This window comes from Sciurus vulgaris (genome assembly GCF_902686455.1).
Source record: "Sciurus vulgaris genome assembly, chromosome: 5".
Classification (NCBI taxonomy): Eukaryota; Metazoa; Chordata; class Mammalia; order Rodentia; family Sciuridae; genus Sciurus; species Sciurus vulgaris.
In genome coordinates, this window is record NC_136465.1 from 96,501,861 (window position 1) to 96,515,093 (window position 13,233).

The 13,233-nt window shown below is 35.1% G+C and overlaps 1 protein-coding gene across 4 annotated transcripts in view; it reads left to right on the forward strand.

The window, feature by feature from the left end:
- CCDC91 (coiled-coil domain containing 91) overlaps positions 1-13,233 on the forward strand; it is a 423,551-nt gene that overhangs the window by 408,308 nt on the left and 2,010 nt on the right. The gene's annotated exons all lie outside the window — the stretch shown is intronic.

Consider the following 13,233-nt stretch of genomic DNA (forward strand, 5'->3'; position numbering starts at 1 on the left):
AGCTCTATGTTGTAAGACCCCACAAATTTTAAAAGAAAAAAGAGAAAAGAAAGCTCATGAATATTTCCTAGACTTCCTTTGTTAACATCACTGCACTGTCCCAGTTTTTGGAGAAACCTTTTAGCTTTACCTGGAGCATGACAGGAATACTTATCTTAGTGAGAGAAGTTTAGTATATGATTAGTGTGGAGAGCAGTGACAGGGGATGGGAGAGCAGTGACTGAGATTGGGGGTCTTTGATGACCTCATGGCTGTGGCATGCCTGGTTCCTGGGAGTGTTTCTGTGCAAGGGCACAGGATGCTTAGCTGCTGTGGCAATGCCCTGCATGAGGAGGCTCTGTGCAAGAGTCCTATCAGCTCAGACCTTGATCTCCAGACACAGCTCCCAAGAAGGAAGGAACTCCTAGACAAACACAATGTTTCACCAGCTCTGCTTCTCCAGTCCCTGCCTGTCTTATAGTAACTTTTAACAATGGACTTTCTTGAGAGCTACACAAAGCTCCTAACATTGCACTTTACAACTGTGGATTGCAACTACAGAAAAACTACTACATAGGATGTCCTAGTTTCTGTAACTTTCCTAAATACAACAAATAATGCTTTTATAGTCTTTAACCTGATAATGAGATTTATATAAATAAAGATTGCTGGCATAACTCTTTAGATCTGTATCTCCATTAGAGAGCAGAGCTCCACCTGATCCCAGCTTAATCTTCAAAATCTGTGTCTGTGAATCTTTATTTTCCAATCCCCCTTCGCCCCTCGCCTAACCAGAGAGTTTGGTGGCGCTGGTCACGACAGATTAGAAGCAATTTAGGATTAGTTTTTAAGTCAAACTTCCTGAAAACCACAGTTCACTATTTATTAGAGGTGTAAACTTAGGCAAACACATTAACCTCTCTGGGCCACAGTTTGTTCATCAGTAGAATGAAGATGAAAATACTACCCATTTTATAGGATTGTTGTGAGAACAAAAATGAGTTAGCACATAGGAGATACTTAAAACATTGCCTGGGATATAACAAGTTTACTTTCAGAGTTCCCTATTAATACTGCTGTTATGATTGGGATGTGTTTTCCTATTTATATGGTTTGACCAGAATGTCTTTGGTTCTACACATTCTGTTAATTAAATACCTCTTTGTTCCAGAGAGATTTCATAGCAAATCAAAATATATATACTATTAAGAATCATGGTGAATAGAAAACAAGCATCAAATAATGAGGGTGAAACTTACGGAGATTCAGTATAAATATATATGTGTGTGTGCTGTAAGTTTCTGTCTACTTATCATAATTGTTCTGCTGAACCAGCTTGGAGTTTCCTGGAACAAAACTTGTATTTTATCCATGATATTCATACTTTAAAGTTAATTAGGATCCGTAAGTTTCTTTGTAGACATCATCATCAGTTAAACTTGTTTGTTTAGGCAAAATTTCATTGCTATACTTTTAAATCCATTTCCACTTCGAGAAAAGGAAAAAAAAAAAAAAAAAAAAAAAGAGGTACTTGCCAATGCAAGAGAAACAAATTTTCCCATACATTTATGTTCAGGCAATCAGCATAAAGCTATTATAATTATTTTATTTTTACTTTTTTACCAGTCATATACTCTTAAACTTTTATAGGAGATTATATTCTATTTGTTATATTTTATCCCTCAAATTAAAACTTCCTGGCTCTTGTGGAATTTCGGACTTATTCATTTAACATTTTGAGCTTATTTTCAAAATCTTCAATTTATAATCTCAAAACTAAATTTGTATTTCTGTTGTAACATTAGATATGCACAATATAAAGTTGTTACCTTTATCCCTTGACATGTACATTTGCTTCTTGTGAGAGAAACTAAAAATAACAATGACATAAGCAAATTCAGAAGAACACAGTTCAGAGCTGGTATAGAAGCTAAACAAAGTCAGGAAGAACTCAGGATCCTTCTGTCTTGGTACTTTTCCTTCCTTAGCATTGACTTATGTATCATTAGAGTGGCTCCTTGAGCTCCAGTAAACTTGCACATGTGAATGCAAGGAAAGGCATAGTTGTCTGTCCCGCTGGTAAGGCACTCTCCTGGAGATCCCGCATACTGACTTATCCTCAGATTCCCTTGGCTACCCTTAGCTGGAAGGGAGACTTGAGAATGATGTGCACATTGTTCTTAAAGTGAATCTGGAACTTCATTGGTCAGGAAGAAAAGAAGAATGCATACTGGAGAGGCAAACAGCAAACTTTGCCATGATCCTGATTAAAGCATAAATAGGTGTTCAGTGTTAATTATTTCTCAGCTTCTGCTATTTGAGCAGGTGCCATTGCCATTTTTAGGCAATAGTATCCAGCATTAGCTTTCTTAAGTGAAAACAGCCCTCCTTTACTTGTGTACCAGAAGGAGGGATGTTAGGATTTCTTTACATTCCTAGATCCAGCTGGGAGGCAGCAGGGATTTTTAAGAGGACTGACATGGAGGGTGTTTTCCCACTTGGTCTCCTCAGCAGGATAAATCTGTTTTAAAATGTGCCAGACAGATGGTTATTGTTTTCTTAAGACTTCAGTGGTCAAGAACACACCATAAAGTCTTGAATGATGAGAAAGGGCACCCTGTTTATTTAAAAGTGGGGGGAGTCTTTTCACAATTAACTTCCATTTGATTGAATGGTACTTTCTTCCATTAGCTCCATTTGGGATACTAAGGAACTAGAATTCTTAATGGGAATCACGTATGCATCCCAGATGTGAAACAGGTTGCACTTGAATACTTACCAGTTTTGCCAGTAGTGGAAATGTGAAAGCAAGCAAGCAAAGATTGTCCAAGCCTAGAAATTGCCGTACCAAAATGTGAGATCAGTATTGCACATGGCCTGTATGAATGTTTTGCCTTTCTTTCATTATGAACCTATAGGGAGACATTATAATGTTTTTATATATAGCCACTGAGGTTTACAGATCCTTTAAGGCAATGATTTCTTTTATGATTTATTTAATGTGCTGGTTTTCTTTAAATGCTTCTGTTGTATTCAGGGAATCACTTATATGTTCATATAAAGAAATCTTTTACTGAATCTACTGTTTATGAAGAGAAGATAATTACATGGTTTAATTACTGCATCTACAGGGCTTTTGGCACCTTGACAAGTTTTTGCACTAGTGTAATACATGGAAGAAATCCCTACATATTTATATCAAAACAGATATTGTGCCAAGGCCTACAGACCTAACTGAAGTTCTTATCTAAGAAGGCAGTGAAGTATTATGCTTTAGAGAATAGATTTCAATGTCATACACACCTGGATTTAAGCCCCAGCCCTGCCACTTGGGCAAGTCATAACCTCTCTAAGCCTCAGTGGCTTCATTCATATAGTAATTGAAAGGAAAAAAGTATAATAGTACGTAGTAGATGTTTCCCAGAAATGCCCTACCCTGAGATTGGGGCATAAGAAGATTGTGACTTTGTCTTGGGTGCTCTCTCAGTTTCTGGGTATACCCTTGCTCTCTTATTTTTGTTTTGGATTGCATGCTTTGGGACAAGCCAGCTTCCACATCATTAGGCAGCTTCCATATCATTAGGCAGCTCACAGGGGCTTAATTGGAAGTTAATATTTGGAGACCTGTCAGCAGCTACTATCTTGGAAGAAAATCCTTCCCCAGTTGAACTTTGAGATTAATTAGAGCCCCAGCCTACAACTTGATTGCAGTCTCACCAGAGAACGTGAGCCAGAGGCACTCTGGTAAGCAACATCCAATTTCCTAAACTATAGAAACTATGAGATGATAAATATTTATTGTTTCTATTAAGTTACTAAATTTGGGGTGATTTTTTTTTACACAGCAATAGATAACTGATATATCACAGAAAGAGGTTCCACCTGTGTATAACAGGTAGTAAGCACAACCAATCAAGGAGTAGTAAAGCTAGTCCCAAGACAAGAAAAGATCAGATTTAATCTAGCATGACAGGATTATTATTCACCAGGCACTATAAAATCATTTTCAATACATACATACAAAGAGCTCAAGAATAAAACTTGTGGGCAACACTGCTTTTTGTGGATTGAAACACATATGGCAAAGTATCAGTCATAGGAGATTTAAAGTTAGTATGAGGAATCAGGAATCCAAGAGGTCATATAATTCCTTCTACTTCAAAATAAGCTTAAGTTTAAATGGCTAAAGGTCAAAACAAAAGGAAAAATAGTGATTGGCAGATACTGTTCTTTATGTTGGCACAGTGGGATTGCTAAAATAAAAGTTGTGTTGATAAAAACACAATAAGAATTTGCGTTTGTTACTTGAATACTTTGTAACTGGGACATTATGTATTTAGAACAACATATATACTATATTTAATATATTTACCCATATTTAATTTAGAAAAGGATGTTCTTCACAATATTTGCATGATCTTGTAACAAATAATATTAAAAAAAGGTTGTTCATGGTTTGCAAGCATGTCACATTGTATTAAAATTTTATGTGGAATGTCATATTAAAATCTGCCTTGCCAGATTCAAACTTCGGGCTTATTTGAAATAAATTCTTTGTTTGTCATTGACCTCTAGAAGGTAGGATACAGAACTTATTTATTAATAGGTAAGTATAGACTGAGATAGAATTTTGGTATACCTGTTGTACAACTTCATTCACATTTACCTTTTCCCAAAGTTCTCCTAAATCTACAGTATTCTTTTCTTAGTTGTTTTACACATTTTTAGATCATCTTTGGAAGTTGTCAGAATTAGAAGTAAAACAGTTGTAATCAGAATCCTCCTCTTTTCAAATTAACTAAACTTCACATAGGAAAGTCTAGTTTAATGCCTGCTGTCTTTATCTGTCTTCATTCACCTCCATGGTGCATCTTTCTCTGGTCAACTGCTGCTGCTTAACTTGCTAGATTGAATAAGAATGTACTCCAAGGTGGTACACCTGCACATTACAGTCTGGAATATGTATTCATTTAATCTGCTCATATGAGTTAGTGAAGAAAAAAATGAGTATTTGAATATTGCATTTCCCAGTGGATTCTTGGGTAGTTTGGGATAAAAAGGCAGAACTGCCCAAATATGTAGAACTCACTTTAGATGATTCAAATGCAGAGAATTTACTTACCCTAAGACATCTTAAAACAAAACAAAACAAAAAAGAACAGTTCTTTAGTTGTGGCCAGAGGGGTTTAAGAATCTTTATACCAGTTTTTCATTTGCTCTAAAAGAGCATCTGTAATTCATCTTGTGAACACTGGAAAGTTACACCCTTTCTTTATATGTTGACATTTTTAAACTATCTAAATAGTCAAATGCAAAATATACTTTAAAGTTGAAAAGTATTCTCAAAGAGAATGGGAGGTGTGAACTGAGTCGAAAATCTTTGTGGAACATGGATGATGGCCTATGGACGTTCTGGTCTTGAAGAGAGGGTAAGCCTGAATTTTCTGAAGTTCAAGATTGAAATGACTGGCACTGCCTTAGTTCAAACCACTGCCCAGACTATATTGAATCTTTTAGAGTTTGAGTTATGCAAAACATGTATTTTATATAATAGTATTATCCTGAAGTTGATTCAGAGTTTTTCAACATGATTTACAGTAATGGCATAGTTATATTCCCAGAGAGGGAATTTCATGTCTCACTTTCAGCTTTACGTACAACATAGCTCTCCACATCAAATTTACTTATTTGAAAATATAAAGAAAAGACTATTTTAAAAGAGAAGCTTTTTAAAAATTTTTGGTGAGTATACCAGTACTAAAATAGGTACTAGAGAACCTCCGTTAATGTAACCAGTAATGTTACAGATACATCTCAGTTTTTTTAAACTCAATGATGAGAAACAGAATTTAAGGGTTCGAGAGAAAAGGAAGTTGAAATATCACAATAAAAATAAGTTGAAAGTGTTGAAATATCACAATAAAAATAATCATTACTCATGAAGAAACTTGATCTTCAAGCATATGAGACCATATGTGATGACTTTATAAAACAAGTTCAGCCATTACAATTGTGTGCGTATTTTAAGCTTTAAAAAAATCCATAGTGTACTTTCTTCATGGCTGCGTCAAGTTAAGGATAGTCATATCATCTCATTTGGAGCAGTTTTCAGCACCTTTCTGGACATGGTCCTGATTCCTGGTACTCCAGGATGAGTCTCTTATCTATCCACTGTCAAAGACTTGGTGAACCCATAGAACCTCCTCAGTACATAGTAGGAATCTTAAGCAGAGATAAACTCAGTCTAATACCTTTAAGTAATCAGGTGAGGTGGTGCACACCTATCATCCCAGCCCACCTTGGCAACTTAGTAAGATCTTGTCTCAAAATAAATTGTAAAAAATTAAAAAGGACTGGGGATGTAGCTCAGTGGTAGAGTACCCCTGGGTTCAATACCAAGTACCGTAAATAAATAAATAAATAAATAAATAATACCTTTAAATATATTTTAAAGAAGTAAAAATTTTAAAGAACTATAGGAGGTTATGTTAAGAATGTAAAATTGATCTCTTAATTAAAGAATCCATTTTCCACAACTGTAAAGAATAGATGTTAGACTGAGAAGTCTCAAAATCTTACATAATTCCTTGATGACTTATTATTAGAGGGAAACTTTTGTTCTCCCTTTTATTTGTAGTTTGTTTTGGATTGAGGAAAGTTCTCAAAAGAAATTGATTCATAGGGTATTTTCCAAAATATGGCTTGTATACATACACACACATGAAATTTAAGGTTTAAAAATTTTGGGCAACACTACCTGTACAGTACCATTTCAGCAATTCACAATGCTTATTAGCACCAAGGTTCTGATGAGTTCTGTGTGAAGGGAACATTTCTAATCCTGCATTTCTCAAATTTACTTGACCAAATGATCCTTTAAAGAAAAAAAACATGATGAATAGAAATGGTATTTTGTGGAGCATATCATAAGAAATAATCCTCTAATGTAAGGACCAATGCAGAAAATAATTGTGTAAGTTTCCTCAGGCTTCTGTAATATTTTTCAACAAACTGGATAACTTAAAACATGAGAAATGTATTCTGTCATGGTTCTGGAGGCAACAAGCCCAGAATCAAGGTGTGAGCAGGGCCATGATCTGAGCACTGGGGGACAATGTGCTCCATGCTGCTGTCTTAGCTCCAGTGACATCGGCACTCTTTGTCATTTCTTGGCCTGTAGCTACATCACTCCAATCTTGCCAGTCTTTGCCTTCTTCCCATAGCCTCCTTCCCAGTCCATGTATCCATGTGTCTTCATATAAGGACACAGTGATTAGATTTGGGGTCCACCCTAGTCCAGTATGAACTCATTTAACTTACATCTTAACATCTGCAAATATTCTATTTCCAAGTAAGATCACACCCACAAGTGTGGTGATCAGGATTTAAACACACAATTCAACCCGCTATGATAATGATCCCTTGAACTTCTCATTCCCCTGCTCCTGTACTAGACCATGTGTTAGTGTGCCCCAGGACTCAGTCCTCTTCCCTTTTTCATCTACCTTCATTCTCTAGGAACTTTTAACTGTGTCTTAAACACCTCACCCCTGAATTGCAGACTCTTAAATCCAATAACCCTAACACATCTGATAGGATTAGAAAAATTTATCATCTCCAAAACAAAACCCAGTCTTTCCTGTTTCCAACTCACTCCTACTCCAGTCTGTCCTCTCTCAGGAAACCACACCATCATTCTAAGGATCACTTTATGCTTCTCTTTTCCTTTCATCTACACTTCTAATCCATCAGCAGTTCAGGTCAGCCCTATCTCAGAACGTCCTAAACCTGGCCTGCTCTTACACCTTCACTGCCAGCAGTTGTCAAATTTACATGTTCCCTATACTGAAAGTCTTCTCAGTGTGTTTTCTTCTCACACTCTCCCCGCTTATACATCATTGTCCACATAGCAACAAGTGTGATGTTTTTCAAAAGCGGAGCAATTGTGCTTCAAACTCTCCAATGTCTTCCCATCAAAATTCAAACTCAATTTCTTCTTAATCTTCTATTCAAACCAGTCTGAGCCGCTTTTGGACTTTTCCCTTGCAGTTTTCTCTGCCTTGAAATTCTTCCCTTATGTTTCTTGCATGTCTTCTACCTTCATATACTTCAAATCCATACATACCTTTTCCAAGTGGTCTTCTCTAATCAGCCTATTCATAAAATCTCTCCTCCATCTCTCTAACACTTTACCCTACTTTTCCATTTTTTAAATGCCATTGATCTCCATCAGAAGAATGTTACTTTGTCTCTTCATACTACATATATGATAAGACCAGAGAATTCTATGAAGGCAGATGTATAGTGGCATCTCATTCACCACCAGATCTCTGGTGCCTAAATATTGCCTGCCACATTGTAGCAAACACATGGGTAATTGAAAGAATTATGTAATCAAATGTTTTCCACTAGTTTTAGTATTCTTCAGTGTCTCTAAATGTTCTGTGTCTTTGATTTCATTAATCTGCTTTTTCTGAAATTTCTTCCACATCCCATTCTTCTTTGTCTTAAGGGAATGCTTTTGACCCTTCAAGACCCTGTTCAAGTCTTAAAGGTGAAGTTTTTTTTCTGCTACACTCTTCACTATGACCTCTGTCTCTGATATTCCACTGGATTCATTCTTTACTACACATATTAGTAGATAATTGGTCTTTAATTGTTACGTGTGTCTCTCCAAGGAGATCATAAATCTCTTAAGTACAGGGGCAGGATATTACCTGGGCTTCATTGTGGTAATGCACAAATAGTGGGCAGTCTTTTTTATTGATGAGCTCATTGTCCTGTTGAAAAATTGACTCAATTTCAAAGCATGTAAATCAAATGGCCGTTGAGTGTATATGGTTGTGATAAGCAAGAGGAATATATACTAATGTTAGAGAAATAGACATTCATATCCAAATAACAGCATTAAAAGGACAGTATTGTAATAAGTAAGAGACTGCTCATTAGAAGGTAAATAATCCTTTTTTACCCAATATGATGTTAACTGGAAAATCTGCCTCTGTACTTTCAGTTCCAGATCATCATATCTGACCTTTCTTTAATACCCATGAAAGAGCTTTTTAGTCAATGTGAAAACTGAGTCCATAAAACACGTTACTAAACTGATAACATTTGTGTGTGAGTCACTTTCCATCAGTGATTTGCCAGATATTCTTCTAGCATTTTGAAAAATTAGATCATTTCTTAAGCACAAATTTAAAATATGCAGGCATATAGGTTCAAAGTGTAACATTGTTAAAGGTAGACCTAATACTTTCACATCTCTTGGTATATTTTGTTGGAAGAGGCTAAAAAGATACTTAAAGCACAGTTAGTACTAAGTATGTTATATATGAATGTGTATTTTGTTTTTCAAAAACAATGAATCGGGTGTTTAGGATGTGAACCTGTGAACCATGTTCTTGATAAACAGTCACATTAAAATAAACTATATTCTTCTGTAATTTACTTTGCATGTAAATGACTTTAAACCAGATAAGTTTACCACCCTTCATATTGCATTTTAGTGGCAAGGAAATAAAAGCTAAGGTCAAGAAATGCTTTTTCATTTTCTCTTGCTGTGGTATGAATAGGTAAATCTAATACATGGAATTATTGATCAGTCATATGTTCTTTACCCCACCCTAAGTTTATTAAAATTAATAGCTTTGAATAGGTAGGTAGTGTGCTTCTAAATGAGTTTCAGTAGAAAGTTAGCAAACTGGAGATAATAAAGGGAAATATTTTATATTTTTGGTAAAAGTATAGTTACATATTTCAGAGGTCTCAACTTTCAAGTTTTTCTCAATAATCTATAAGAGCTGAATAGAAACTGAAGCAACAAATATTGGGGCAAAAACAAAGCAGTTAGAGCTACACTATTGTGTTAGTCAGCTTTCCATGTTAGCGACATGGTACCTGAGATAAACAACTTAAAAGAAGGAAAGATTTATTTTGACTCACAGTTTCAGAAGTTCAGGGTCATTTGACCCCATCATTTTGGGCCTATGGTTAGATAGAACATCATGTTAAGAGCATGTGGTAGACCTAAGTGATAACCTCAAGGCAGTCAGGAAACAAAAAGAGAGCTTCCTATTAATACAAAGTGCCCCCAAACATTAAGCCATGAACCCATAAACAGATAATCCATTAATAAAATCAGAGCCCTTAACCAAACACCTCCCAAAGGCCCAATGTACAAACACTGCTGAATTGGGCCAAGCCTCCAAATGCATGAGCTTTTGCGGCAGCAGGGGAATTTAAGATCCAAACCATAACAACTGTTATGGAGAAATTATAAACCCATAGCCAAAAATATTTGCCATCACTACTTTGGATATAATATTTGTCAGCATACAAATCAGAATACAAGTCTTTGTTTTAGTTTGAAATAAAAACCACAAATAACAACTGAGTTCCATTGTTTAAGGAGCAAAAAAAAAACAAAAAACAAAAAAGTTGAATATTTTGCTGAAATTCTTTTTTCCTTAATAAAGGATAGTGAAGTCATGCCTTACAAATGGAAAGTTTTGAAATTCAGAAATTAACCAAGAGCATCTATTTGAAATATTTGTTATGGAGAGGGGAATTCCTTATAATAGAAAGTGTCCCCTCTCACAGATGTAATCTCACCAGGCCAGGAAGAACAGACTGAATTGAAAGCTTAGCTTTGTGATGGTCCAGTTTCTAGCTTCCTCCCAACAGAGGATCACCTTATTCTTTCTTGTTCCTACTTATTTAATGGATTTTTACCTTCAGAGACTTCTGGGAAGGTGTTGGGGAAAGATCTGAAATAAGCGTTGGCAGTTCCCTGAAGCCAAAACTAGCACATACATTATTATATAGTTAGTAATTCTAGTGTGACTTTTAACACAAACAAGAGAAAAGAAGAAATCGGTGTGTTTAGATAGAAATGCATTACATTTTTTCTCCTTATATGCATATCCTTTGTCTTTTAAATTATAGAATACTCATTTGGAATTCATAAATCTACATTATTTATGCAGCAATCACAGATCGAATGCTTGTTATACACTGTGAATTTTTACTGTATGTCCTCAAAGAGAGGACTTGTTTCTCTTTTATCTAATACCTATAGTTCTGTGAGATGAAGTCAGATATGTTTTTAATGAAACTCTGATTATTCTGTGGGATTTCTGGAAGATTTTGAATTGTTGAAATGAGCATAAATGATAAATGTACTTAAGTTATTAAGCATAAGAAGACAAACAACCATGAAGCTACCACCAATCTACAGATCTCATCCTGACTGCACTCTCCAGTTACAATTGTCTTCAGTTTTGATTCTGTTGTTTCCTTGCCTTAAAAAAGAAATGTTTTCTTGCCAATGAATGTAACTCAAAATGATACACTTCTGAGCTGTGTGTGTGTGTTTGTGTGTGTGCTTTATGAAAAAATAGTATAAAAATTGTATTCTGGTCATTTCCTTTTGAATATCACTTATATATATTAAATTGTAAACATGCAGTGGAAAACTATGCTACTGTTAAGAATAAAATGGGGAAAACTTATACTTTTATGCACTGCAGTTGGGACTGATATCTTGATACACTCATTCTGGAAAACAGTGATATCTATTACAGTTTATAGCATACAACTTTTATACCTTAGAAATTCCACATATTGGAATCTATCCAGGAGAAATCCTTGAACATTTTGCATTCAGGTTGTAAATTTCCTTACTGCTTCAAAAACAACAAAAGTTAGAATAAACTTGCATAACAATGAGTGACTAAAGAAATTGTGGGATACAATCAAATAAATCATTGTTTTAAATGAGAGAGGGGAAAACCCTTCCAGCAATGGCAGTGGAATAATGTAATGAGGGGAAACCTCCTATTTCACATAACAATTACAATATTAGGATCAAATATTTTTTAAAGCCTATCTTTAAATGCTTGAAAGCATCTGCAAGTAGACAGAAATCACTAGAGAATGGACTGAAACTGAGTAGTATACACTTTTCTATATTCTTTGCATTTTGTATAGAATAAAAGCTACAAGTATTTAACTTTCAGTCTATTTTATGTATATTAAAGTAACTTTTTAAAAATCCCTTTTTTATTTTCTACATGTCCTTGAAGTTATGTTGATCATGCTCTGCTCTTTGCATTAAAAGTGCATCTGTCATATCCTAGTACATTGCTTTAAGTGTTTAACCTGTGCCCGTCCCTCTTTTAGATCCTGGGCATAAGTAACTAGCAAGACACAGAAGATCTGGGCTCACTGGGACTTAAATTGTTAAGGACTTTCTCTTGTTACAGTAGAGTCCTATAAGCAGGAGTATGTGCACCTGAAGATATCGTCCAATAGAGGAAGAAGGGGAGAAAGACAAGGAGGAATAAGGATAAGCCAAAACGCTATATTTCTATACACACACTAAAGTCTCAGAATACTAGAATTGGAGTGTTAAAGTTCTGTTTCTTGAGCATTTTGCTTAATATGCATTCTTTTTGTACTAACTCTTAGGATACTTCAAAATTTTAATCATCCAGTTTATCAATCATTTTGAATATCAGTGGACTATCAAAGTATAATTTAATAGAAAGTTCTTGTTGGGATTTGTCTCTTCATTTTTCTTGGGAAGAGGCTTGCAGGAAGAAGATGTCAGCTTTCATTATAAATATATGACAGGTACACATTGTGAAATAAGAATTTGTTTGGCTTTCTTTTGAATTCTTCCATTGTTCTGTAATTGGTAGGCAATGTGTTATCACCATTTTATTCTTACATCATGGGCAAAGTGTTGAGGGAATAAGAATTAGAAAGTTTTCTTTGTGTTTTAAGTAATCTTTTTCATCCAGAAGTTCTTTATTATATATAACCCAAATAAGTTTGCTTACTGAATCTCTTGTTTTTTTCTTTTTTTAAAATTTATTTTTATTGTAAACAAATGGGATACATGTTGTTTCAGTTTGTACATGGAGTAACAGCATACCATTTGCATATTCATATATTTACATAGAGTAATGATATTTGATTCATTCCGTTATTTTTTTCATTCCCCCCACCCCTCCCACCCCCCATTAAGTGTCATCATCCGCTTATCAGTGAGATCATTCCTCTTTTGGATTTTTGAGATTGGCTTATCTCATTTAGCATGATATTCTCCAATTTCATCCATTTGCCTGCAAATGCCATAATTTTATCATTCTTTATGGCTGAGTAATATTCCACTGTGTATATAGACCACAGTTTCTTTATCCATTCATCAATTGAAGGGCATCTAGGTTGGTTCCATAGTCTGGCTAT